Source organism: Lissotriton helveticus, chromosome 5_1, assembly GCF_964261635.1.
Source record: "Lissotriton helveticus chromosome 5_1, aLisHel1.1, whole genome shotgun sequence".
NCBI classification, from domain to species: domain Eukaryota; kingdom Metazoa; phylum Chordata; class Amphibia; order Caudata; family Salamandridae; genus Lissotriton; species Lissotriton helveticus.
In genome coordinates, this window is record NC_136065.1 from 583,781,339 (window position 1) to 583,806,862 (window position 25,524).

The 25,524-nt window shown below is 45.2% G+C and overlaps 1 protein-coding gene across 2 annotated transcripts in view; it reads right to left on the minus strand.

The window, feature by feature from the left end:
- LOC144754746 (uncharacterized) overlaps positions 1–25,272 on the minus strand; it is a 114,342-nt gene extending 89,070 nt beyond the window's left edge. For both annotated transcript variants that reach the window (XM_078642933.1, XM_078642931.1), the window contains exon 1: positions 25,230–25,272. The gene's annotated coding sequence lies outside the window, so the exon portion shown is untranslated. The remainder of the gene's footprint in view (positions 1–25,229) is intronic.
- Between the last annotated feature and the right edge of the window lie 252 nt (positions 25,273–25,524).

Consider the following 25,524-nt stretch of genomic DNA (forward strand, 5'->3'; position numbering starts at 1 on the left):
CCAGGTCACTATTTCAGGGTGAGTCATATTTATATCAAAATTAGTGCATACTAGGTCAAGGACATGTCCCCCAGAATGAGTAGGAGCCTTAACCCACTGTTTTAGCTGAGCCATAGCAAAAGCATAATTTAACCGAACAATATCAGGAAGATCTAGATGATCCACATGAATATTAAAATCCCCCAAAAGGAGATATCTAGAATATTTCAAGGCCCGTGGGACTATCATGTCCTCTAGTGCCTCTAGAAATTTACCTGCATGGCCAGGTGGCCGGTACACCAAAGTTCCCCCTAAGGTAAAATGTGCCCCCAAAGATAGGGAAAAGTGGAGCAGCTCAGCATCAGCTGGGGGGCCCAGAAGATCAAGAGAGAGTGTCCATTTTTCTCTAAAAATGGCTGCTATGCCACCTCCTCTGCCTAAGGGGCGATCTTGTCTAGTGATTTTAAAGCCACGTGGAATAGCAAATTCGACCGCTGGATTGCATGTCTCATTGAGCCACGTTTCTGTGACAAAGAGAAGGTCAAACTCATTATCACTTAGTAATTCAAATATGTCATTAGAGTGCTTGACCAATGATCTAGCATTGATCAAGCCAGCCCGAATACATGACGTATCGATGGGAAGCTGGATAGGACCAGTTAGAGTAGGCTGAAAGCGAAATTTGCATGCTTGACAGATCGGCCGAGAGTTATCGACCAGCTCCCATCGATCCCTGCAGGGGCAGGAGTTCGCACTAAGTGCCGAGAGATACTCACGGGAGTAGCGAACTCTGGACCTGTCAGTAGATGGAGGAGCACCGGCAGGGGGGCTGGCGCTGGCCACGTCCGGGACACGGACGGGCACAGACGGGCCCTCCTTTGGCGCTCCTTCGGCGCGCAGACGGCGCGCACGCTGCGCGTGGCCGCTGCGCGTCCTAAGGAGCATGGCTGATTATAGGCAGGAGCCCCAACCTCCGCTGGACCGCTAACTCAGGTCCGGCAGGGTCCGACCCACACTAAAGATGGCGGCCGACCTAGCCCTCCACAGCAAACGGCACGTGAAGCCGCGGTGGAACGGGGCTTAGGGGGACCACAGTCAATGAAAAGCAAGTAGCGGTAGGTTTCTAAATGAGCACACAATATTAAACACAGTAATGGTTAAAAGTATTTAAAAGTTTAAAAAACGAGTCAGTTCAAATGCATCAGAAGGAATAAGGTGCAAGCAGAGGAGAGCCCTCGCAATCTGCTCCCCTTTCTCAAGCGTTGTGCCGAGGTACTGTCACTGCCTCTACACAAACGCGCTGCCCCACAAGCATGAGTTCTAATTATAGACAGGAGCCCCAACCTCCGCTGGACCGCTAACTCAGGTCCGGCAGGGTCCGACCCACACTAAAGATGGAGGCCGACCTAGCCCTCCACAGCAAACGGCACGTGAAGCCGCGGTGGAACGGGGCTTAGGGGGACCACAGTCAATGAAAAGCAAGTAGCGGTAGGTTTCTAAATGAGCACACAATATTAAACACAGTAATGGTTAAAAGTATTTAAAAGTTTAAAAAACGAGTCAGTTCAAATGCATCAGAAGGAATAAGGTGCAAGCAGAGGAGAGCCCTCGCAATCTGCTCCCCTTTCTCAAGCGTTGTGCCGAGGTACTGCCACTGCCTCTACACAAACGCGCTGCCCCACGAGCATCAGTTCTAATTATAGACAGGAGCCCCAACCTCCGCTGGACCGCTAACTCAGGTCCGGCAGGGTCCGACCCACACTAAAGATGGCGGCCGACCTAGCCCTCCACAGCAAACGGCACGTGAAGCCGCGGTGGAACGGGGCTTAGGGGGACCACAGTCAATGAAAAGCAAGTAGCGGTAGGTTTCTAAATGAGCAAACAATATTAAACACAGTAATGGTTAAAAGTATTTAAAAGTTTAAAAAACGAGTCAGTTCAAATGCATCAGAAGGAATAAGGTGCAAGCAGAGGAGAGCCCTCGCAATCTGCTCCCCTTTCTCAAGCGTTGTGCCGAGGTACTGCCACTGCCTCTACACAAACGCGCTGCCCCACGAGCATCAGTTCTAATTATAGACAGCAGCCCCAACCTCCGCTGGACCGCTAACTCAGGTCCGGCAGGGTCCGACCCACACTAAAGATGGCGGCCGACCTAGCCCTCCACAGCAAACGGCACGTGAAGCCGCGGTGGAACGGGGCTTAGGGGGACCACAGTCAATGAAAAGCAAGTAGCGGTAGGTTTCTAAATGAGCACACAATATTAAACACAGTAATGATTAAAAGTATTTAAAAGTTTAAAAAACGAGTCAGTTCAAATGCATCAGAAGGAATAAGGTGCAAGCAGAGGAGAGCCCTCGCAATCTGCTCCCCTTTCTCAAGCGTTGTGCCGAGGTACTGCCACTGCCTCTACACAAACGCGCTGCCCCACGAGCATCAGTTCTAATTATAGACAGGAGCCCCAACCTCCGCTGGACCGCTAACTCAGGTCCGGCAGGGTCCGACCCACACTAAAGATGGCGGCCGACCTAGCCCTCCACAGCAAACGGCACGTGAAGCCGCGGTGGAACGGGGCTTAGGGGGACCACAGTCAATGAAAAGCAAGTAGCTGTAGGTTTCTAAATGAGCACACAATATTAAACACAGTAATGGTTAAAAGTATTTAAAAGTTTAAAAAACGAGTCAGTTCAAATGCATCAGAAGGAATAAGGTGCAAGCAGAGGAGAGCCCTCGCAATCTGCTCCCCTTTCTCAAGCGTTGTGCCGAGGTACTGCCACTGCCTCTACACAAACGCGCTGCCCCACGAGCATCAGTTCTAATTATAGACAGGAGCCCCAACCTCCGCTGGACCGCTAACTCAGGTCCGGCAGGGTCCGACCCACACTAAAGATGGCGGCCGACCTAGCACTCCACAGCAAACGGCACGTGAAGCCGCGGTGGAACGGGGCTTAGGGGGACCACAGTCAATGAAAAGCAAGTAGCGGTAGGTTTCTAAATGAGCACACAATATTAAACACAGTAATGGTTAAAAGTATTTAAAAGTTTAAAAAACGAGTCAGTTCAAATGCATCAGAAGGAATAAGGTGCAAGCAGAGGAGAGCCCTCGCAATCTGCTCCCCTTTCTCAAGCGTTGTGCCGAGGTACTGCCACTGCCTCTACACAAACGCGCTGCCCCACAAGCATCAGTTCTAATTATAGACAGGAGCCCCAACCTCCGCTGGACCGCTAACTCAGGTCCGGCAGGGTCCGACCCACACTAAAGATGGCGGCCGACCTAGCCCTCCACAGCAAACGGCACGTGAAGCCGCGGTGGAACGGGGCTTAGGGGGACCACAGTCAATGAAAAGCAAGTAGCGGTAGGTTTCTAAATGAGCACTCAATATTAAACACAGTAATGGTTAAAAGTATTTAAAAGTTTAAAAAACGAGTCAGTTCAAATGCATCAGAAGGAATAAGGTGCAAGCAGAGGAGAGCCCTCGCAATCTGCTCCCCTTTCTCAAGCGTTGTGCCGAGGTACTGCCACTGCCTCTACACAAACGCCTGTTGGAAACAGAAGAGTTTTTATGAAGCTACGGCAGGGCAGACAGGACCTTCTAACGTACATTGCCTCTTTTAACCGGTTGGTTTCTGAGACTCATTGGCCGGCGGAGAAGCGGACTTCTTTATTTTACCAGGGTCTTAGTGAGGAACTTAAGGATGTGGTATCACAAGTGGTAGACCCACCAGAGGAATGTGCTGCATTCATAGACCTGGTGGTGAAATTGAACCATCGACTACCCGAAAGGAATGGTGGTCGTACTCGGTTCCAGGCATCCCGGGGAAGCTATATAAAATCAGACGCTAAGCCACTTGGGGAGCAGAAGACAGCGCCTGAACCAATGGAGATAGGGGGAGTAAGAGGGCCATTGACCTCTGTGGAAAAGAAAAGGAGAAGAGAGTTGAATCTATGCCTATATTGCGGAGAGGGAGGTCATTTTGCTAGGGAATGCCCTGTTAAACCATCAGGTGCTGGGTATGGTAAGAAGGTAGCATATGTTCAGGTGGACGGTTGCCCCCAACAGGAAGAAGAGTTGAAGGGACAGTATGAGGTACTGGGTGCAGTGGATTTGGCACCTAGACATTTCGTCATTACAGCCCATCTTTTGCTTTCAGTGCACAGACGAGTACCGGTGTCTGTGTTGTTAGATTCCGGCGCCACCGGCAATTTCATTGATATATCTTTGGCGGATAAGCTGAGGGTTTCCTGTCATTATAAAAAACAACCAGAGCCAGTAAGAGCCATAGATGGGACGGAACTGACATCAGGGTGTATCACCCGTCAAACCGTTCCTTTACGGTTGTTATGCGAGAATTGGCTCTCCGAGATGGTGGTGTTTGATTTGATCGATGCTCCTTCCTTCGGTCTAGTGTTGGGGGTTCCATGGCTGCAGGAACACAATCCTAGGATTGATTGGGTGCAGCGTTTGGTGACATTGGATTCCGCTTAATGTTTGAGACATTGCTACAGTGAGGCCAGTGAAATGGTCCCTCCGCTGTCTTGTGCAGCGACGGGGGTAGGCGATGTTCCATCACAGTATTCCGCCTACAAAGATGTCTTTGATAAGGGATATGCTCAGAGCCTTCCCCCGCACCGATCATTCAATTGTAAGATCGATTTGGTGCCCGGTATTCCTTTGCCAGGCAGTCGCATTTATGCGTTATCCGAACCCGAAGAACAGCATCTCAAGGAATATCTGGATGAGATGCTGAAGTTGGGTTTTATCCGTCCCTCCTGTTCACCTGTGTCATCAGCGATCTTCTTTATACCGAAGAAGGAGGGGTCGTTGAGGGCTTGTGTGGACTATAGGACTTTAAACAAGGCCACGGTGAAGAACAAGTACCCTCTTCCACTCATCCCCGTGCTGTTGGACCAGCTCCGCAAGGCCAAGGTGTTTACCAAACTGGATTTGCGGGGCGCTTACCATCTTATTCGTGTTCGGCCCGGGGATGAATGGAAGACGGCTTTTAAGACCAAACATGGCTTGTTTGAATACTGTGTGATGCCGTTTGGCTTATGTAATGCGCCGGCGGCGTTCCAGTATTTCATTAATGATGTTCTTAGTGAGTATCTGGACAGGACAGTCATCGTCTATCTGGATGACATCCTCATATATTCGGAGACCGGTGCTGAGCATGACGAACACGTGACACAAGTGTTGCAGGAATTGCAGGAACATCGACTATATGCTAAACTGGAAAAGTGTCAGTTCAGCACCTCAGAGGTGGAGTTCTTGGGTTTCCTTATTTCAGCTGACGGTATCCGAATGGACCCAAAGAAGATACAGGCGATTGTGACCTGGCCGGTACCAACAACTGCGAAGCACATACAGGTGCTCTTAGGGTTCGCCAACTTTTATCGGCGATTTATTTCTCATTTCTCCGATATCGTGGTACCCATGACCCGCCTGTTGAGGAAGGGGGTTCCCTTCGTTTGGTCAGTTGAGGCTCAGGAGGCCTTCCGGTTGTTGCTTAGGAACTTTACGTCTGCACCTGTGTTGGCACATCCTGATCCTGCCCTGCCGTTTTTTGTTGAAACGGATGCTTCATCTTGTGCGGTGGGTGGGGTATTATCCCAGCGGGAGGAGGGTACGGGCCATATGCACCCCATCGCCTTTTTCTCTAAAACATTGTTGCCAGCCGAACGCAACTATACAGTAGCGGAAAAAGAATTATTGGCTGTGAAACTGTCCTTTGAGGAATGGCGCCATTATCTATGGGGCGCCCGGCATACTATTACGATCTACACAGACCATAAAAACCTGGAGTTTTTTCGGTCTGCCCTGGCCTTGACTCCACGACAGATGAGATGGGTTCTGTTTTTCAACGAATATGACTTTGTCATAACCTACAGACCCGCAGCTCAGCAGATTAAATCTGACGCTCTTTCCCGGATCCATGTTGATCCGGGTGAGGTGAGTCCAGTGAAGGAAGAAAGACCGATGATCGATGAGGAAAGGATCATTGGGGTAGTAACAGCTGATGACTTCCCCTCTATGGTGAAAGAGCGGTTACGTCAGACGGATCTAGCACCTTGGTTGGCATTGCCTCAGGTGGTATCTCGGGATGGGTTATTATACCATGAGAACCGGTTGTTTGTACCCCCAGACTTGAGAGGGAAGGTCTTGGAGTGGTGTCATTCCTCAACATTGGTGGCACATCCGGGGATGGGTAAGACGAAGGAGTTATGCATGAGATGGTTCTGGTGGGAGTCACTGGCGAGAGATATTCAGAGCTACGTGTCCGCTTGCCCTGTTTGTGCCGTTTGTAAGCCATCACACAGTAAGCCCTCTGGTCTTTTGCAGCCTTTAGAAGTCCCTCCTGCTCCTTGGCATACTGTTAGTATGGATTTCGTAACTGACCTTCCATCTGTGTCTGGATTTACCGCCATTTTTGTCGTGGTAGATCTGTTTACGAAGGTGGCGCATTTCATTCCGCTAGCTAGGATCCCTACCGCAAAGGAGATGGCTTTGGAGTTTATGACCTCGGTTGTGAGGATACATGGCTTACCGTCGGTAGTAATATCAGACAGGGGGGCCCAATTCGTGTCCCACTTCTGGACAGAGCTTTGTTTGGTGCTTAAAATGGAAATACGCTTGTCAACTGCATATCATCCGCAGTCCGATGGTCAGACGGAGCGTACCAACCAGACCATGGAACAGTACCTGAGGTGTTTGATTATGTCCCTGTCATGCGACTGGGTAACCGCTCTTCCCATAGCAGAATTCGCCTATAATAACAGTATGCATGCCGCCTTGGGTATGACTCCGTTCTTTTGTTCATCAGGCTACAGTCAGAATATCTTTATTCGACTTATTCCAAGTCATACAAAGAAAAAACAATAAAAAACATGACATGCAATACATATTCCTACATTTTTCTAAAAAAGCAACAGTCTAGATGCACATTTAAAAAGCTATATACATAGTTAAAAATAGACTTACATTTCATGTCAAGAAGAACATAGTAACCATTAATTTTAAGGCGAAATTTGGCCAACAGCTTTCGCCCTAGCAGCGGCCACTTAAAAGTTAGCAGTGCAGAAAGTGATGCGAGGATTTGACAGGAGCTGTAGGAAGAGCAGCGCCGGGCGCACCTGTGTGAAGCCCGCTTCTTTCAAGATGGGGAGCAAATATTTTTTCCTCTGCTCATGATACAAACTACAAAACATGACAAAATGCATTGTGTCCTGCACGGAAAAATGGTCGCAGCTACAAGGAGGGGCTAAGTCGGGCTTCTGCCAGCACTTAAAAGAACCTAAATAAAAATGTAACCGGTTAAACCTAAACTTAGTTAATAAAAACCTGTGATAAGGGAATGTAACGAAGCTAAGATAAGGTGCGAGTGAGGATGCGCTAACCAAAAGGCTGTGTGCCCTTACTGCTGGTTTCATCAGTTCGTGTTCCTCGCGGCGCGCTTCCTTCCTTTCCCTGAATGACTTTTTTATATAATCTATGTCCTGAGCCCTAATTTTTTCTGGGCATAAAAAAAGTTCTGGACGACCCAAATCTGAAAATGATTTGACTAAATAGGCCAGCCATGGAATGCTGCTGTATTTGTCAAGCGATAAGACATCGTGTAAAATTTTATGGTTCAAAGGGAGATCTTCATTCAACCACATTTTCAACCACAGGGTCAAGGGGGCTAGACTCAATGTATCTGACAGGTAGGGTAGGCCCACCTCTTTGTGAATAGAATAGGTGGGGTTGACTGTGGTACAGAGAGGAGAGATCTAATAAATCTATTTTCTGCTCTCTGAATAGGGTCAAGATTTACATACCCCCACAAAGGGGACCCATATAGTGCGATAGCCACAGGCTTACACTTATAGATTTTTAAAAGGGCTTCCATAGCAGAATTTGCCTATAATAACAGTATGCATGCCGCCTTGGGTATGACTCCGTTCTTTTGTTCATCAGGCTACCATCCTAGAGCGTTAGCTATCCAACCCACTGGGCACGTGCCAGCCATTGATGACGTGTGTAAGCGGTTGAGTGATATCTGGGAAGAGGCAAGAGTAAGGCTGCAGGAAGCTAAGGCTGCTATGAAACACCAGGCAGACCGGCATAGGGCCCCTACCCCTAGTTATCAGGTGGGCGATCAAGTTTGGTTGGCTTCCCGTAATTTGCGATTGCTGGGGTCGCGTAAGTTACAGCCGAGGTTTGTAGGCCCTTTTCCGGTGATCCAGGTGGTTAATCCGGTGGCGATGAAATTCCTGTTGCCACAGGACTATAAAATCCATCCTGTGTTCCACACTTCGTTGTTGAAGCCCTTTGTCCCTTCGGATCAGGTGCTGCCCCCTCCCGCTCCTGTGGTGGTCGATGGACAGGAAGAGTTTGAGATCCAGGCTATTCTTGACTCTAGGCGTAGGAGGGGACGTTTGTTTTATCTGGTTGACTGGAAGGGGTATGCCCCGGAGGATAGGACGTGGGAGCCTGCTGGGGGGGGTGCATGTGCCTCGATTAGTCAGGTTGTTTCACAGACAGCATCCCCTGAAACCCCGGCCGGTGGGGAGGATCATTGGGGGGGGGGTACTGTTAGGAATGAGCTCTCAGTCCGCTATCTATGACCATGTTTTGCTATCACATGACCTATCTGTTTTAGATATAAGCCAGTCCTACCTTGCTTTCAGTGCTTGATATTGCTAACCTGTTGGTTCTGGTTTTCTTGGTTCCTGTGTTGCTTGGATCGTTTTTGCCGTTTCTCATGGGCCCGTGAGAAACGCTGGAATTATTCCCTTTCCCTTGGAGTTCTCTTCTGGGGTTCTGTCCGAATCCTTTTCCCTTCCTTTCCTTCGTTTTCCCTTTCTTAGTGAGTTAGTCAGGGAGTCCTTGTCCTCGTTTTTGTCCCGTTTTTGGTGCTAGTACAAAGGCTTCTATTTTGTCGGGTTTTGGGTATTGGTAGGGGCTCCTGGTTCCCCCCCCCTACTTGTAACCGTTTCCTTTTACTAACGTAAGGAGCTTCGGTGTTGTTTCAGCGCTTCTCCTCTGTTATGCGCGCTCCACATCGTTAGGCTCCGGAAATGACGTTTGAGGTCATTCCGCGAGCGTGATTTCCTTTTCGGTTGCTAAGCCATCGGCACTGTAAGATTATTATTCCTTGCCCTTTACCAAGTCACAGGGATTTACGTATTTACAGTCAATATATAAAGGTTTTTTTTGTGCATGTCGAAAGCAAGACGTGTATTTTTCCCCTGCAAACGAAAAGAGCAGAGTGATACTCCATATGGGTTCAGTCATTTCCCTAGTATTCAAGAGACGTTATCTTGAAGGGGTCTCGCTAGTTGACTGAAGCCTCCGAGACACAGAGCCTGCACTTTCCACTGGTAAGATTATGTTAATGTTATAGCAGGATATTGTCATTCTATGTTGAGGCGCTGGGGACAGATTGTGATTGTGAAGTGTTTCTTCCCTGTCTATGCAGGTGCGGAAGCGCGGAGGAGGGAACAGTTTATTCTTCGCTCAACAGGGGTGGAAGACTTGGTGTCTCTGCGTACTCCACCCCCTTTTCTGGGTCATTAGTGCACTCACTGTTTATATCTTGTGAGTGGCTGGTGAGTCGGGGAAGTGGATTGGAACATACCTTGTTCCTGCAGTGTGTGGGTAGAGGGGGAACCCAACAGAGGATATGTGCTCTTTATAATCTTAGTTATAGACAGTTTGCTTACTGTGAACCTTATGTTTTCTGAAGATGATGAAACTAGATAAAGATTTTAAAACTTCCCGAGTCTGTGGTTATTATATGAGTGCAAATTATAGTATATGACTTTTGTATTTTTTGTGTCTGCCTTTCTTTTACAGCTAGCTCCCTGATCCATTTTGATCATAGGTACCCGTGACAGTGGATTGGTAAGTCGGGGACATTGGAAATAAATAGGAAGGAACAGGGTTACTGGTAGTAGAGTGTAAGGTTACCCGATCAATAAATATGGTAAATTGAATTTATGGGCCCGATGCTTATATGGTAAAATTGTGAGTCGGGTGACCTGCGCGCTCTGTCAAGCCCATTCCGCTGCCGGTGCGCCAATAAAAGTGACGCACCGGCGACGGAAATGGCTTGTAAATAAGCCCCATAGAATGTAACGTTTTTCAGTTACCAATCTAAGCATCATCAGCAATCTTTGATAAATTATTGAAAAAGAAAGCACAGGCAGCGTGGCGGTGCAGAGCTGCCCAACTGCTGGTGGATGCTCAGACTGCGAGGTATATGGAAGCTTTCACGTACAGTCTTTCCTTGCTGCCTCAGCATTTAGAGGTGTCTTTTTCTATGGGCCTTTTTAGGAGGACCACTGGAAAATCCCAGTAAAATCATTACCCTGGAAGTGACGCAGACAGGGGAGGCAAAGCCGGACCAGAAAGGGGCCCTCAGGTAAGCCCTACCGATGGTGGGAACACCAGAAAGTCGAGACAAAGGCATACGAAACGGACATGCAGTGATAGGCGCACATTTTTTGAACCGCCCAATGGAAGCAGGAGGGCGGGGAGTGTGAAGGGGTCAAAAGGAAGGGCGTGAGATCCTTGGTCACAATTGACCCTCGCCATTGAGCCCATCCACCCGCAACAGTGGAGGAGTCCTAGGCGAAGGCAGCACAGAAAGATACCCAGAGATACCCAGGAAGAAAAGCTGCTGAAACTGCGTCCTTGGGGTGCCACACGGCAGGACCCTGGGAGCAGGCGAGTGGTCAGCAATGGTCTAGGGCAGACGGAAATGACACTTGCAGCCCAGGCCAGGTCAGACGGCCGCCCTCAAGCTCGGTAGCAAGGGAAGCCTAGAATCCGTACAGCACTGAGACACCTGCAAAGGGGCCATCACTCAGGGTTAGTGCTGTCAGCCAGAAATGGAGGTCAACAAACGGGACAACGTCTGATATTGACAAATGTGATGTGTAACAATCAAACATGAGGATTTCGAATGACCGGCCAATAAGTTGTGAAATGTATGATCCATGTTATGTGTAATTTATGGGGCCTTTATGCACTATAAACTGTTCATATGTGATTTGGGAGGTTGTTAGAGGGTGCACTGGGTGGCCAAGAAGGTGGGGGTGAACTTCCACATCTGGTAGGGGCTTTACCTCTACTTGGATTCTAGTAATTCTGATGGCAGGGAAGACATAACACGTTTTGAGGGTAAAACTTGTGGGAATCTGTGTTTCTGCTCCTATTCCTGCATGTTTTTTTCACTGGTGTGTCATACAAATTGGAGCTTCGTTTAATAGCTGAACTTTTTGTGGTAAACTCCACAATGTGTTCTCCCAGTGGGACAGGTAACTTCTGTTACCGACCACATAGAAATTAACAGGGCACGCTTACTAAGGCCCTATGTGTATTCAGTGCCACAAAGATGCTTTTTCCCTTCCACACTATCAAACTGACCTCAGAGAGGCTGATGGTTCTGGAAAAAGACTGTCACATATACCAGTTACAGATATAGGTTGGTTGCAAAATTGGGAGATTTTCCTACAACACAGCGGTATCCGGTCCCAAACTGTTTACAGAGTTTGCCTGGTTAAGGAAATTGCCATAATGCTCTTTTTTTAGGTGAGGGTAGACATCCTTCATGAATTAACATCTTAGGGAAATGTTTTAAGCACTGAGATGTTAGTAACTGATTGCTTCTCATTACTTAATATGAGCCGGTGGTTGCAGGTGGGGCTCGTTGGCACAGATTTTTTAGGGAGCAGCACTTATTGATTCAGAACAAGAAGCAGAAAAACACAAAAGATTAGGTGAAAAAGTAATAGGAAGATGGAAAAAAGCGAAATGGGGGGAAAGCAGGGGTGTAAGAGAACCTGCCGATGTGAAATAAAGGGGCAGGGAGTTCCTCGTAGTGCATAAAGGAGGCATGAATTAGAATGAAGACTACTCAGCCATGGTATTCTGCACCCAGGACCAGCTCTAGGGCGGTGCGATCGGTGCCACCGGGCGCTGACTTGGGGTGGAGGCGTTATTTTTCTAAGTATATTAACATTTTAAAAGTACCTGCTGCCATTTTTCTAGCCTCCGGCAATTTTCAGGGATCATTTAAAATGTCAAGATTACTACAGTGATTAGTCGTCTTCCTGGAAAGAGACCCGAGGTTTGCCTAGTGGAAGTTTTGGCTCATCCTAAGGTAGCTCAGAGGGTTAGAATGTCTGCTGCTAAGAACGTGTATCATGTGAATCACAAGGTACATATAATGTAAATAGGTCAGTGGAATACTGCTTCTGTAAAAGAGTTATTTTTGTTACTTGTAGTTCATAAGTCAAAATCCTAATATAGAACATTGAATTGACTGTCATCACAAAACTGCATGCAAACTGCAAGGTATATGTTAGAGCTATATTTTTTTTGCACAGTCTTTCATTATCCTAATCTTCTCAAAAGGGTTCATTTGCGCAGAAAACAATTCTTAATATTAAAAAGAACCCCTTAACAAAGGTGCTACGTTTTAAATTCTGAATTTGTGCTTTTCCAGAATAGGGACTCTTAAACGATACTGCCTACCAGTATCAATGACATGTCACTCCTATACTACACCTTGTAGTCCTGTCTGATGTAATATTTCCTATACACTGATTTACACACATATGATTGTCTCTGTGCAATGTGTGCGTGATGTAAAGTGCACTGATACCTTACACTGGTGTAAGTGGTGCTTTAAAACTACATGAAACTGAGAGACGGTGGTTATGGAGACTTGAGGGGCAGTGCTAAAAGGTGCTGGTGAGGGAATCCGTGGCAGAGGTGGTCATGGGGGGGGAGGGAGGGGGAGCGCCAACAAACATTGTCACACAGGGCGCCACCAGTGTTAAAGCCAGCCCTGTCTGCACCCCCGACCTTCGATAGCGCTGATGGAAGGCTTCTGAGCAAAACTTTGGACCCCGGCACTCAAACGTCTTCAAATTAACGACGGGCAATGCTCCTGACAACAACCCCCTTAGGATGTATGACATTACAATGCATACTTTTACATCGCATGCCTTTACAACGCTGTTTTTACAACGCATGCCTTTACAACGCACAGTGCTTTGGGGCGCTGGGAAGTGAATAGTTTAATTTACTATTCCAACTCCAGTCCCCGTGGATAGTAGGGAAGGTGTTGGATAGTAAAGTAAACCTATTCCCTATCCTAGAGCGCCCCCCAGCGCAATGCGTTGTAATGGTTTGCATTGTAAAAGTTGCGTCGTAAAGGCACTGCGTGGTAAAAGTTGCGTTGTAAAGGATGTTTCCCACCCCCTTAAGTCAACCACAGTGGAGCTACTCACCAGCAACAGAAGCCGGTCGATGCCCGCGTCCCTGTTTATTCTCGTTGGTGCTGGCTTATAGAATATATTTCTTGCACTCAGATTCAAGCTTGGGATATTTGATGCAGGAGGGCAGATATTCCAAGAGAAGCGCCAGGTTGTGCCAGTCTCGCTTTCCCCTCCTAACTTACCGGAAATAGAAAGCTTAGCTCTGAAAGATAAGAGGTCGAGGGAGCTCGCACGGCCCCCTTTAACCTGAATTTACTTTCAAAGCGGCGGTGAAAAATAGGGAAGCATAAAAAAAACACACTTGGCAGAGTCATAGCAGTCCTGTGCTCGTGGGTTTAACCTGTGAGGTTTCTTAACACACCATCACATTTGCGTAAGAGCTTGCTGGCACTCTTTCACAAATACCATGGCTGACCTTAGTTCATGTTCTGATTAGAATTGATTGCCAGAATTGATTCTCTCACTTTTCATTCCTGTATGAGCGAATAATAGTTAAAAGTACATATATGGTGATGCTCAAAGAGAAGAGTAGAGGAGTTGCACAAAACCATAAAAGGGATACTAACCATTAAATAACTTGTTTGGCAACTTGTTCGATAATGTAAATAATATGCACCATGGAACTTTTATCATAAAACGTGTGTGCCGTTTACTGCCACTAAACGTTTGCAATGGTCTTATGGAGAACAAGATACATGCCAATGCCTATGCAATAGTGCAGCTCCTGATCCAATTAGCAATTTTCTCTTCTTTGGCGCTCTTTTAAGATCAAATAAAACGACTAATGCCATTCCAAAATCAAACAGTTTTAAAACAATTCAAACTACCTCTCTGTTAATGGTCATGGATTCACGAAATGGCCTAGGGTAGCAAAAGTTAAGTCACATTTGACCCTGATCACATTCAAGGAAGCCACTTTGCTAAAGCAAACATAAAGATCACTTTTAAAGAATACGTTCAAGATTAAAACAAAATTTAAACAATGTTAAAGAAGGTAGACACATTTTTGTTATTATACCAATACTAATTTGCTTCCAAGCATGACATGCCAGGGAGGCAGCCATTACAAACCAAGGGCCACCTAACAATCGCCAGGTGGTCCTATCAGAGCTTAATTTGAGCCAGTGAATGCAGGTGGGGCCCACGGCACTGATTTTTGGGGACCAGCACTTACTTTATCTCAACAAACTTTGATCCAGAGAAACAAATAGAAAAACACAAAAGTAGGGGAGAAGGAATATTAGAAAGAAGGAAAAACAGCAATGAAGGGAGAAAGCAGGGGTGGAAGAGAACCCAAAAGAGTGAGATTAATGGGAGGTAGGATCAAGACGGCCTTTGTATTCAGCACCCTGACCTTCAATAGCACAGGCCATAGTCTTTTCAGCAAAACTTTGGCCCAGCATCTATTGCTTTACAAATTAAGCACTCAAACTGGTGAACAGTCACAACATCGAAAAAAAAATATCGACTGCATAGATTATCGAGTTTTTTTTATATAGAATGGACAGAATATCGAATTGCAAAAAATACAGTGGTGCAGAATATCGAAATTCAGGTAAGAAATATTGATTTTCATAATATCGAAGTTAGTAATATCGAAAGTCATAATATTGTCGTTGAAAATATCGATTTTTTTTATAGTGTTATAAGTGTTAGTATATGTGTTAAAAGTATGTATTATTTTTGTAATGTATGTTTGAATTTTTTTAAAGGAATGAATTTTATATTATTTTAATTTTTGCTACAGGTTGTGGGTTTATTGGAGATTAGAGTGGGAAGTAATATAATTATAGTAAATTAAATATACATTTTTAGGAATTATTAATAATTTTTAATTTAATTTTGCGTTTTAGTTCTGTAGCAGGTTGTGGGTTTATAGTGGAATAGGGTGGGAAGTAATTGTAATTAAGTAATTATTTATTTTTAATTATTGGTATTGCTAATTAACTTATTGTTAATTAATTATTAATTGGTAATTAATTTTTATTAATTGGTAATTCATTTCAGTTGATTGAATAATTGAGAATTATATTAATTGTCTTAATTTATTATTCAGAGCGGGTTGTGGGATTATAGGGATTATAGGGGAATAGGGTGGGAAGTAATTTAATTGTAATTAAGTAATTATTGAAGTTATGTTTGTCTATTGATAATTAATTTACTGTTAATTATTAATTGTTTTTTGTTATTACTTATACATGTTTGGTATTGAAATTAATTTGTTAAATAATTATAGGTAATTCATTTTTAATAAATAATATTGATTGTTATTTGTAATTAATAATTAATATTACATATTTAGTAATTGGAAATTAAGTTTAATTAATATTTTATTGATATTGATGATTCATTTATTTTTATTTAATTATTACATCATTAATTTCCCTACTGTTGCACTCACTGGAGTGGGAATAGTAATTTGTACCCCTACGCTATCCAACACTTTCCCTACTGTTGCACTCTCTGGAGTGGGAATAGTAATTTTTACCCCTATGCTATCCAACACTTTCCCTACTGTTGCACTCACTGGAGTGGGAATAGTAATTTTTACCCCTACGCTATCCAACACTTTCCCTACTGTTGCACTCACTAGAGTGGGAATAGTAATTTTTACCCCTACGCTATCCAACACTTTCCCTACTGTTGCACTCACTGGAGTGGGAATAGTAATTTTTACCCTCCCGCTATCCAACCCTTTCCCTACTGTTTCACTCACTGGAGTGGGAATAGTAATTTTTATCTACCCGCTATCCAATGCTTTCCCTACTGTTGCACTCACTGGAGTGGGAATAGTAATTTTTACCCTCCCGCTATCCAACGCTTTCCCTACTGTTACACTCACTGGAATGGGAATAGTAAATGCTACCCTCCCGCTACCATACGCTAAAAATATTGAATATTTTTAATATTATTAAGTTAATATATATGTATTAAAAAAAGTATCTTTATTTTTTAACTTCCATTAATTATTTATTAATTTGAAGGTTATTTAAGTATTTTTAAGTATGTTTTATTTAATAATATTTATTATTTCATTAATTTGACATTACTTTTAAGACTTTTTTAAAATTCATTATTTTAACATACTAAATTATTTATAACAATATTTTGGATTCGATATTTTTGTACTTACCTGCTTGTAGATAGGAATTTGATATTCTGGTAGTCGATATTTTGTCACCGATATTTTTGCAGGTTGATATTTTGCTCCTCGATATTCTGTCAGTGATTCACTCAAACTATGCTGCCCATTAACAGCTCCCACTTCCTAAATAGAGCCCCCATTGCCAGACGTAGCCCAAAATGAAAAAGGCACAACTGTGGTAGGAAGATTCCCTCGGGCACAGGGATCAGGAACAACATCAGCTGTGGCACTGGTGGCTTAAAATACACTCAGGAAACAGGTACTGCAGGAATAGCAGTACACACGTCACCACCACACAAAGCTGACACAAAACTGGCAGTGGTAGTAGAAACATGCATGCTGTAACACAGGCAAGCAGAAACCTTGGTTTCTACCCACAACAGTTAATATTCCATGCCACAAGCTCCAGGTGATAATGCTTTGGGTGAGAAATATAGCAGCTAAGTGCTTGAAACACTGCAAAGAACATAATATCTTTCAAAGTAATAAAGATATTTCACACTTATGAAGTTATGAAGTTGTAACAATCATATTCTATGTATAGATACACGTACAGGAGTCATGCATAACAATTCTCGGGTGATTCCAATATAATCTGACCGGCAATCACTAAAATTATCAGTGGACATTGCTATTAGTATAATGTTCTACATGGCTGCCACTGGCAGTGTTGTTTAGTAATGTGTCAACCTATCAATTGCGCATTCCGAGGAATGGGTGGAGGGTGGGGTTTGACCAGCCTCTGAGGAAACTGGCCACCTCCTAGAACGGCTCTGTAATTTGACAATCTAATCCCCCGACATCCGTAAAGTGATCCGTCCCAAGACTGTAATCTAACAATATTCTTTGGTCGACAGTCAGTGGGAAACCGATAAGCCCATCATTATTGAATTCCGTTGGTGGATGACAGCTGGAGGACACTAGGGCTTCGCTGTTACAACGGAGCTCTGGCCTCGGATTCATCTTGGTCGTCTGTGAAGGCGCTGTGGAAGGCTACGGCTGTGTTTGCTGCCACGACCTGGTGGTGGTATACGCCTGTTTTTTATGTTATCGGGGCTGGTAGGCCCACGATTGCAGGAGACGTGCCCACCCCCCTCATGATGCCATGGGAGCATTCACATCACATGCTGATTGGCATGTGAAGCGGTTCTGCCAGCGGACTGACTCAGCGCATCCCAACTTAAAGTGGTGGGAGGGACCGCCTGAAACAACCTCCACATGTGACTACCAGTGACGGGCCCATGAAAGAAGTGATGGCCCTGCGACAACCAGAGGTGGTGCTCAACTGCGGCGCTGGCCCCCTCTGTAAACGGGAGCTCAGAGAGGTGACGAGGGCTGCCTGTGATAGATGTGACTTAGGTGGTGAGTGGAGGCAATACCTTTGTTTGGAGGAGGTCCCGGGGATTTGAAAGCGGTAAGGCGACTTCCTGGACATCTGGTGACTTTGAACGCCAGGAACACTAGCATAACAGCCCCAAAAAGTTTATTGGGTAGATTCTTCATTAACTCTGCCTGAATATACTTTTTGAGTACATCTCTCAGCTACTAGACCTACCTCACTGTATTGGGTGTGAAGATTACTGTCTTGCCACTTCCCAGGTCAGAGGAGCCCTTCAGAAGCCTGCTGTCTTCATTCTCTGTAAATTGTTGATTTGAATTGGGGGAACCTGGAGGCCTTGAGGACTTGGGGTGGGGCGGAGAAACATGGTGAGAAACCTGTCAGGCCGCATGATGTGCAAGTGAGCACCCACAGATAGGTGGCAGCAGGTATCCCCATGGCCCCAGAGCCTTCTCTATCTTGTTCTCCCACTGCAGCTCTCCCACCATGACAGGCAACAAGAGTTTACAGAACTCCCATGAAACCAAACCCCAGGGGTCCAGAGGTCACTGATAGATCCCCTACACTATTGTCACTGACTACCCATCTGGTCGCTTAAGGGAAATCTATGACACTCCACAATATTATGGCGGCTATACAGTGAGTACGAACCGCACTGGAAGCATGAATAGACTATTTCAGGATGGAGGTCTCGTTGATGAGAGCTGACCTCAGCAGCATGAGCTCCAGAGTTAAAGAAACGGAGGAAACAACGGCCACTCTTCATCAGAATACGAAGACCCTTAGAGCCCAGGTCGGTGAACTTCAATCCTCAAGCACGATCTTAGGAGCCTAGCTTGAAGACTATGAAGGCAGGTCAAGGCACAACAGCATGCACATTCTGGGTGTCCTGAAATGGTCGGAAGGGCCAGCAGTGGACTTATTCACGAAAGAGCTCATTCTTAAAAATCTACAATCCCGCAGCCTGTCTAAATATTTCTCAGTGGATTGAGCTCATCGCTTAATGGGTGGATGTACGCGACTGGGATTCGCACCGCACCCCATAATAGCCTGCATCTTCAACTTTCGGGACTGTGATGAAATACTACAGATGGCCAGCAGTGCCCCGCAGTGACTTGTGAAAACGCAAATGTAACATTCTTTCCTGACTTCACGCTCAAGGTCCAGAGGCAGTGTTGTAGCCTTTTGGAAGTTAAAAAGAACCTGAGAGACAAAGAGGTGAAATATTTAATGCCCTTTCGGGCACAGCTATGAGTAGAATCGGAGGGGAAAACATTGTTCTCAACCCCTGAACAGGCATGGGACTGGGTCGACGGGTGGCAGACGGAGAGGGGCAACGGCCCCAGGATGCAGCGAGAGCGGCATAGGAAACATTCTCTGACATCAACCGGACAGCAAATGGATGATTCTAGCCAGGGTGGAAAGAATTGCAGCAACGGTTGCCTTCAGGAATATCTGAATCAATGTAATAGGCAACATGCTTTCCCACGGGTGCTGTGGCGAGGACTGAGGGCAAAATTACTCTGCTGCCTGGCGCCTGACCTGGGTGTTGCTGCTACCTGGTTCCTGACCTGGGTGTTGCTGTGGCATTTATGTGCATCGGGTGCCCTGCAGAAGTAGCCTGACAGGCAGAACAGCACCATGGCTGTGGGTAAATGAGGACTGGACTCCCACCAACCACCTTACTGTTTCATGGACCATTGGTAACTGTGTGATTTATTTGGGGGAATGGTGATGCATCCAGTGTCAGCCACAGTCTCCTTAGTGTTACATGTTGGGTTGGGACGATAGGCACTCTGCAGAGCTGGGGGGGGGGGGCAGTTTTAAGACCACAATTCAGGGAAGTGCGGTGTGGGGATTTGTTATCTTAAGTTTTAATCTGGAATCTTCAGGCTGAAAAGGAGGGTGGGAGGTAATGAGGAGAGCACCTTTGATTGTCTTTTTTGTAGTTCAATTGATTGACTGACAGCAACTGTTTTACACCACACTGACCATAATTGGGTCATCGTATACACATGGTCCACTGCTTGCCAGGTTACTTGAGCCTATAGCCACGTTGGGGAGTTCAGTTACACTACTCTATAATAGAAAACTATGATGGCCACACTTACCACTTCCGATATTAGAATAATGTTAGAGTAATGTCATGGAATGTAAACGGCCAGGGAGACAAAATCAAACGGGGGTGGTACTTTAATATATAAACTGACATTCTCTTGAAATGGGCAATAACTGCAAGGCTGTTGATCACTGGGGCTACAAAATGGTGGTTCATGAGGGTTTTACCTCCGGTTCCAGAGGGACAGGAATACTCCTTTGTAAGCAATTCCATCTCACTATTGCTCGAACCTGGCCTGATACACCGGGTAGATATGTGTACCTCTCAGGGAGGTTGGAGGGAGAGACAATAAACATCCTCCCTGTTTATGTCACTCCAGCCATGCATGGTGTCACTCTTCCCGACTTGTGCTCTCTCTTGTTGGTGTTGCCAGATGGTGAAGTCTTTATGGGTGGAGATTTTAATATGACAATCGCCAACATCCAGCGCCTCACTGGTAGAATTATTCTCATGCCTAGAATTGGTTGGTGTGTAGCGGACCCATAATCCTTACATGCAACAGTTTACATTTCACTCAGGAGCCCATGGTAGCCTTTCTTGCCTAGATTGGCTTATCCCGTTCCCGGCTTCTGCGATGTCCGAAACCTTAGGAGGGGCATTTTTGATCATTCTCCACTGTGGGCAATCTATAGTCGGAACAAGTCAAAAGATCGGAGGGCTATCACACTCAATCCTTGGTATTTGAAGATCCCAAGTGTGAGGGAACGACTATTGTAGGCCACATAAAACTATTTTACAGACAGCAAATCCTCAGTCGAATCTCCTCAGATGTTATGGGAGACCTAGAAGGCTGTCAGTAAGGGATAGGCACTCTTCTTCCTAGTTGGGCACAAGAAAGAGAGGAGAGTCGCAGTGGAGAAGATAGAGTACAACATACTTGACCTTGAGGCGAAATTGGTGACAGATGAGAATGGGGCCTTAAAACATAAGTTCAGCCTCAAGCAATAGTAATAAGACATGTTAACAGAGGCGACCAAGGCCAGATACCGTGCGATGCAGTATCGTGTTTATAAGGTTGGAGATAAAGCAGGAAAACTACTATCATGACTGGACAGACACAAACGGTAAAATAAATGGCTTACAGAAATCTGCACAGAAGACGGGGGACACATGCTTGATCCCCAAGATGACGCCAATGCCTTTGCTGACTACTATTCCTGTCTCCACTTTCCTACCGGTAACGCTACCACAGAGGATTGCAGCGATCTCTTCGCTGATCTCAGGATGACATTTCTCTGGCGATACGAAGCCTACGATTGGGCAAGGCACTGGGGCCAAACGGCTTACGTGTAGAGCTCTAGGAGTGCACATCATTTTATCCAACACAAAGAGAATCCCTATCTTTGGTGCCTTAGCCCACTGAGCAATGAAAGCAAAATACATACTGGAGGTGGATAGCACATCTGACAGTGCTGGCTCTGACAGAGCTCCATCATATCAGCTCTATCCTGGGCATCAAGACATGGGGAAAGGTGGAGCAGTTTCAGTCAGCAGTTCTTGTTCCCGCCAACTCCATCCATCACCAGACTCACACTGTGGCGATGGCAGCTTGTGTCTGGCCCTGGCTCCCCCGCTCATTGATGTCTTATCTCACTTACCCATGCCCCCCTCCAGGCATTTCTGGTAAGGCTATTGATATCAGTGATCTGACATGCTCTTTAAGCCTGCCTTTGCCCAAGCGGCTGGCCCTTTAAAATCTGCACTCAAGCTAGGGTTCGAGGGGGGCAGGCATGTGCCATTTGCAGTCTTTTCTACCCTCTTCATCTCCAGGTCACGGACAGCAGTAAGGAAAATAATCTTATCACCTTCTCTTCCTCTCCCAGCTCTTTAGCAGCTGAGACGAGACTGCTGAGAGCATGAAGAAGGTACTCTTTGAGAACCTTGTTTCCTTATTGTACTTGGCACTGCCAGTAAACTCTCAGCCAGGGATTACAAGGGCAGTACCCAGGGTTGCAAATGGAAAGGCAGTTTTAGCAGCAACTACCTCTGACTACCCAGTTGACGTCCATGCCCTGGGGCGCAGCTTTATCAATAGCATTAGAGGTGGGGTAGCCTGAGATTTCCCAACAAGAAGCATGGAGTACCCAACTAAAAAGGGCAGAGTGTGGACTGGGGTAAGGGAGAGTGAGGAGGGATGGAGCGGGCATGATGGGCCGTGTAGAGGGTTTAGTTCATAGTTACATGTAAAAGGAAGAACATTCTAGGTAGCAGTAATAAACACACAGAGACATGAACCACAACACAAAAGGTCACAAGACTCAGACGAAAGAGCAGTATACTCTTATTCAAAATGTTTAAACTTTACTTGAGGACATGACAGCACACTTCTAAACAGATACCAACAATTTTCACCTGACAACTTGAATCCACTAAATTCATTTTTTTCCACGAGTCTGGTACTGTACATTGTTTGGTACACTGAGAGTTAATATTATGCATTTGACCAGCCTCATTCATATACATAACGGTAGTATTTTGTGGTTTTCTCAGGAGAGGAGCATTCTGTTTTTGCACTGATACACTTCTGCTTCACTTTAATCAACTGCTAAGCAAAATAGGTCAGATTTGCAAATGGTCTGATGACTGATTTTAACAACACCCATACAAAGCAGAACATAACCAGTCACCTACTGAACCAGACGCCACACTGTAACTCTGTCAGAGCAACTGTACTCCAACATTTCTAAAAACAACAACCCATTTTCACATAATGAGGAATATGCGAGACAACAACATGTATATTGAGCCATGAAGGAGTCCCTGGTGGATGAAACGCGTGGTATACTGCACGTTTGCTGTGTTTTTTAGAAAAGGATGATGAATAAAGATTTTTTGGGAAGAAGAAACCACTTTCACATTTGTTTATTGGGACGACAATAATTGATCATTACAAATTGTGCACTATGTACTGAAGACTTATGATGTGCATATAATTAAACTAGAAATTGAGTGCTGAACCACTGCTGTTTATAATCTATAATGTTGCTGGGCCATGTTGATAGAAGATAATGTAAGCCAGTCATGTATTTGTAAAATACTGAGGGCCTTATCACAAGTTTATCCGTCTCACAACGGACAGTACAACGCACCGTCCGCTGTGGAACCACCAAACACGTGGCGCGACCACCTCCCAGATCAGGAGTTTATTCCTGGTCGGGCGTGCAGTCCTGCGGCAGTCTGTCAGGCTAATATAAGAGCCTAACAGGCGGACTGCCGCTCTCAGAGCGCCGCCTGCCCAATCCTGCATGGTTTGACATACATGCCACACCATGCAGCAACTGGGGGTACATATTTACAGAGGGGCACGACATGTGCCTCCCTGCATGCACTGCCGGGTGCAGAGGCACAAGGGGGCCCTGTCAGGGCCACCTTTGTTGCCTCAATGCTACCCTTGAAAAGGGTGGCGGTGAGGCAACTCAAAATATGCTCAGCAGTGGAGCTGTGGCACCTCCAGCATATTTGGCCTCAAACCATTGCAAGACCGCCATGGGAACCTTGATCCACAGCGGTAAATTGGCGGTCCGACCTCCACACTTAAAATACTGCGGGCGGGTACGCAGTGCGAAAGTGGTTGGACTGCCAACACCGCCAAACTTGCAATAAGGTCAATATTTTGTACAAGAGCTGCAATTTGTGTGAGTTGTGTGATTGGTGCCATAGAATGATGAGCTTGCTACAGTCAGGTTAATCAGTGACTTAGATTGGCAAGAATGGTATGAGGAGTGGTTAGTGCCATAGCATGCCAAGATTAATCATAACCAAGCCTAGATTGTGTCATATCAATCAGACATTGTTTGTGATGCAGTACCTATCCTGAAACTTCTCCAATAGAATACCGAATCTGGGCAGTGACGATGATAATTTGCTTCAATACCAATGTGGATTGGGAGTGGCTTGATAACAGCTTGTTTGCATATTCTGAAGATGTCTGCATATACTGATGAAACTAGTGCAATATTATGCTAAGTCGTATTCAGAAACTGCTGAGAACTGGTGCAATAATATTATGAGAAGCATGGATACAGTAATGAGAATAGTGCAATATTATGTTGCCTGATATGCAAATGCAATATATGCAGCAGCGATATATGCCTACCGTACATGTGCTGCTGAGAGTTGTGGAGTAAGCTGATATGCATGCATACTGGGCTGAGATTGCTGAAGTTTGATGCTTAGATATAGGCCTACACTTCTGTGATCAGTCCAATATTATGCTAAGATGTAAGCATCTGCTACTGAGACGGATGCAATGATGTGAACAGATTTATTCCTACACTATTAAGACTGGTGCGATGTTGTTCTTAGATATATGCATAATGTGTTGCGAATAATGCAAATGTACTCTGAGATATATGCATGCATTCCTGCTATTGGTGCAGTATTATGCAGAGATGTATACATACTTTAATATTGCTTCAGTGTTATGCTGTGATGCGTGCACATTGATGCGTGCACAAAGTGCTGACATTTTGTATTCGCCATGTATCACTGCCTCTAAAGCTTTTCTTGACTGGGAATCCCATGCTATTTGATAAAAGAATGATCGCGTCCACATTTTTAAATAGTAAATTGTGGAAAACTACTCATTTACCCATTGTGCCTATAAAGCATGTATGCTATGAAAAGTTCACTTTTGAAAAAAATATTTAGAAGATGCACCAATTAATTAACATTTTACGTAACATTTATAGCAAAGTACCAAGACAAGAATGAGAGCATTTAATCACTTTACTGTTTTCCTGTCAAATGTATTTTAAAATACACTTTTTGAATTGCATTACTCATAGATCCTTTGGAACTTAAATTCGTGAAGTCTACCAAACCAAATATTAGTTACCTAAAACCCCGATATTCTTAGCAGAGTTTTTAAGAGAACCTTCCTTAATAAATCACCATTCAACACGTTTTATCTAAAGGTTACTAGGCAGTGGCTAAATCCTTTTGAACCGGCTCACTTGTGAATCCTCATAGAATTTCCAGTTGACCAGTTACAAATGACTTCAACTGTATACGAGCATGGCATACGGTCTTTTTGGACATTGGACAACATTTGACGACGTGTAAAGCAGAAAAAGAAAATAAACTTTACTGGTAAAAGAACGACTGAAACCACAGACACACATAGATGCCACTAACTAGTTTAATATGTAACTGTATTTTTTCCGTGACAGTCCAGCAGATAGATGTTGAAAAACTATATGCCACATGCGGGATCGGATCTAAACCATTTGTAAGTGGTTAACTGGAAAAACGGGGAAAAATTTGATCTAATCCACTACCAGGAAACGTAAGACCCGAGCCTGTTTAAAGTTCAAAAAATTTACTTCTGCGTAGTGTTAGTAAGGGATGGTGTGAGCATTGGTGAGTGCCGAGAACCTACCTTGACACCGATGCAGCGGAACTGTCTGGCGAGTATATGTCGCCCAACCGGTGAAGACATTGAGAACATTGCAGGTTTATTAATGATTTATTCACCTACCCCATTTTGAAATCCCCATTGAACTTTAAATGATTGTTGACTGTAATCTTGGTTGATGACCTTGTGCAGTGCTCCATTGCCCTTCGCCAGTTTTTTAGGTTTTACAAATGCATGCATGTATGTCCACTAGTCAGTTTGAAAAAAATTAAATCCCAGGGCTAGAAATTTTGCTCAGAGATCCGCTGCCGGCGCTATT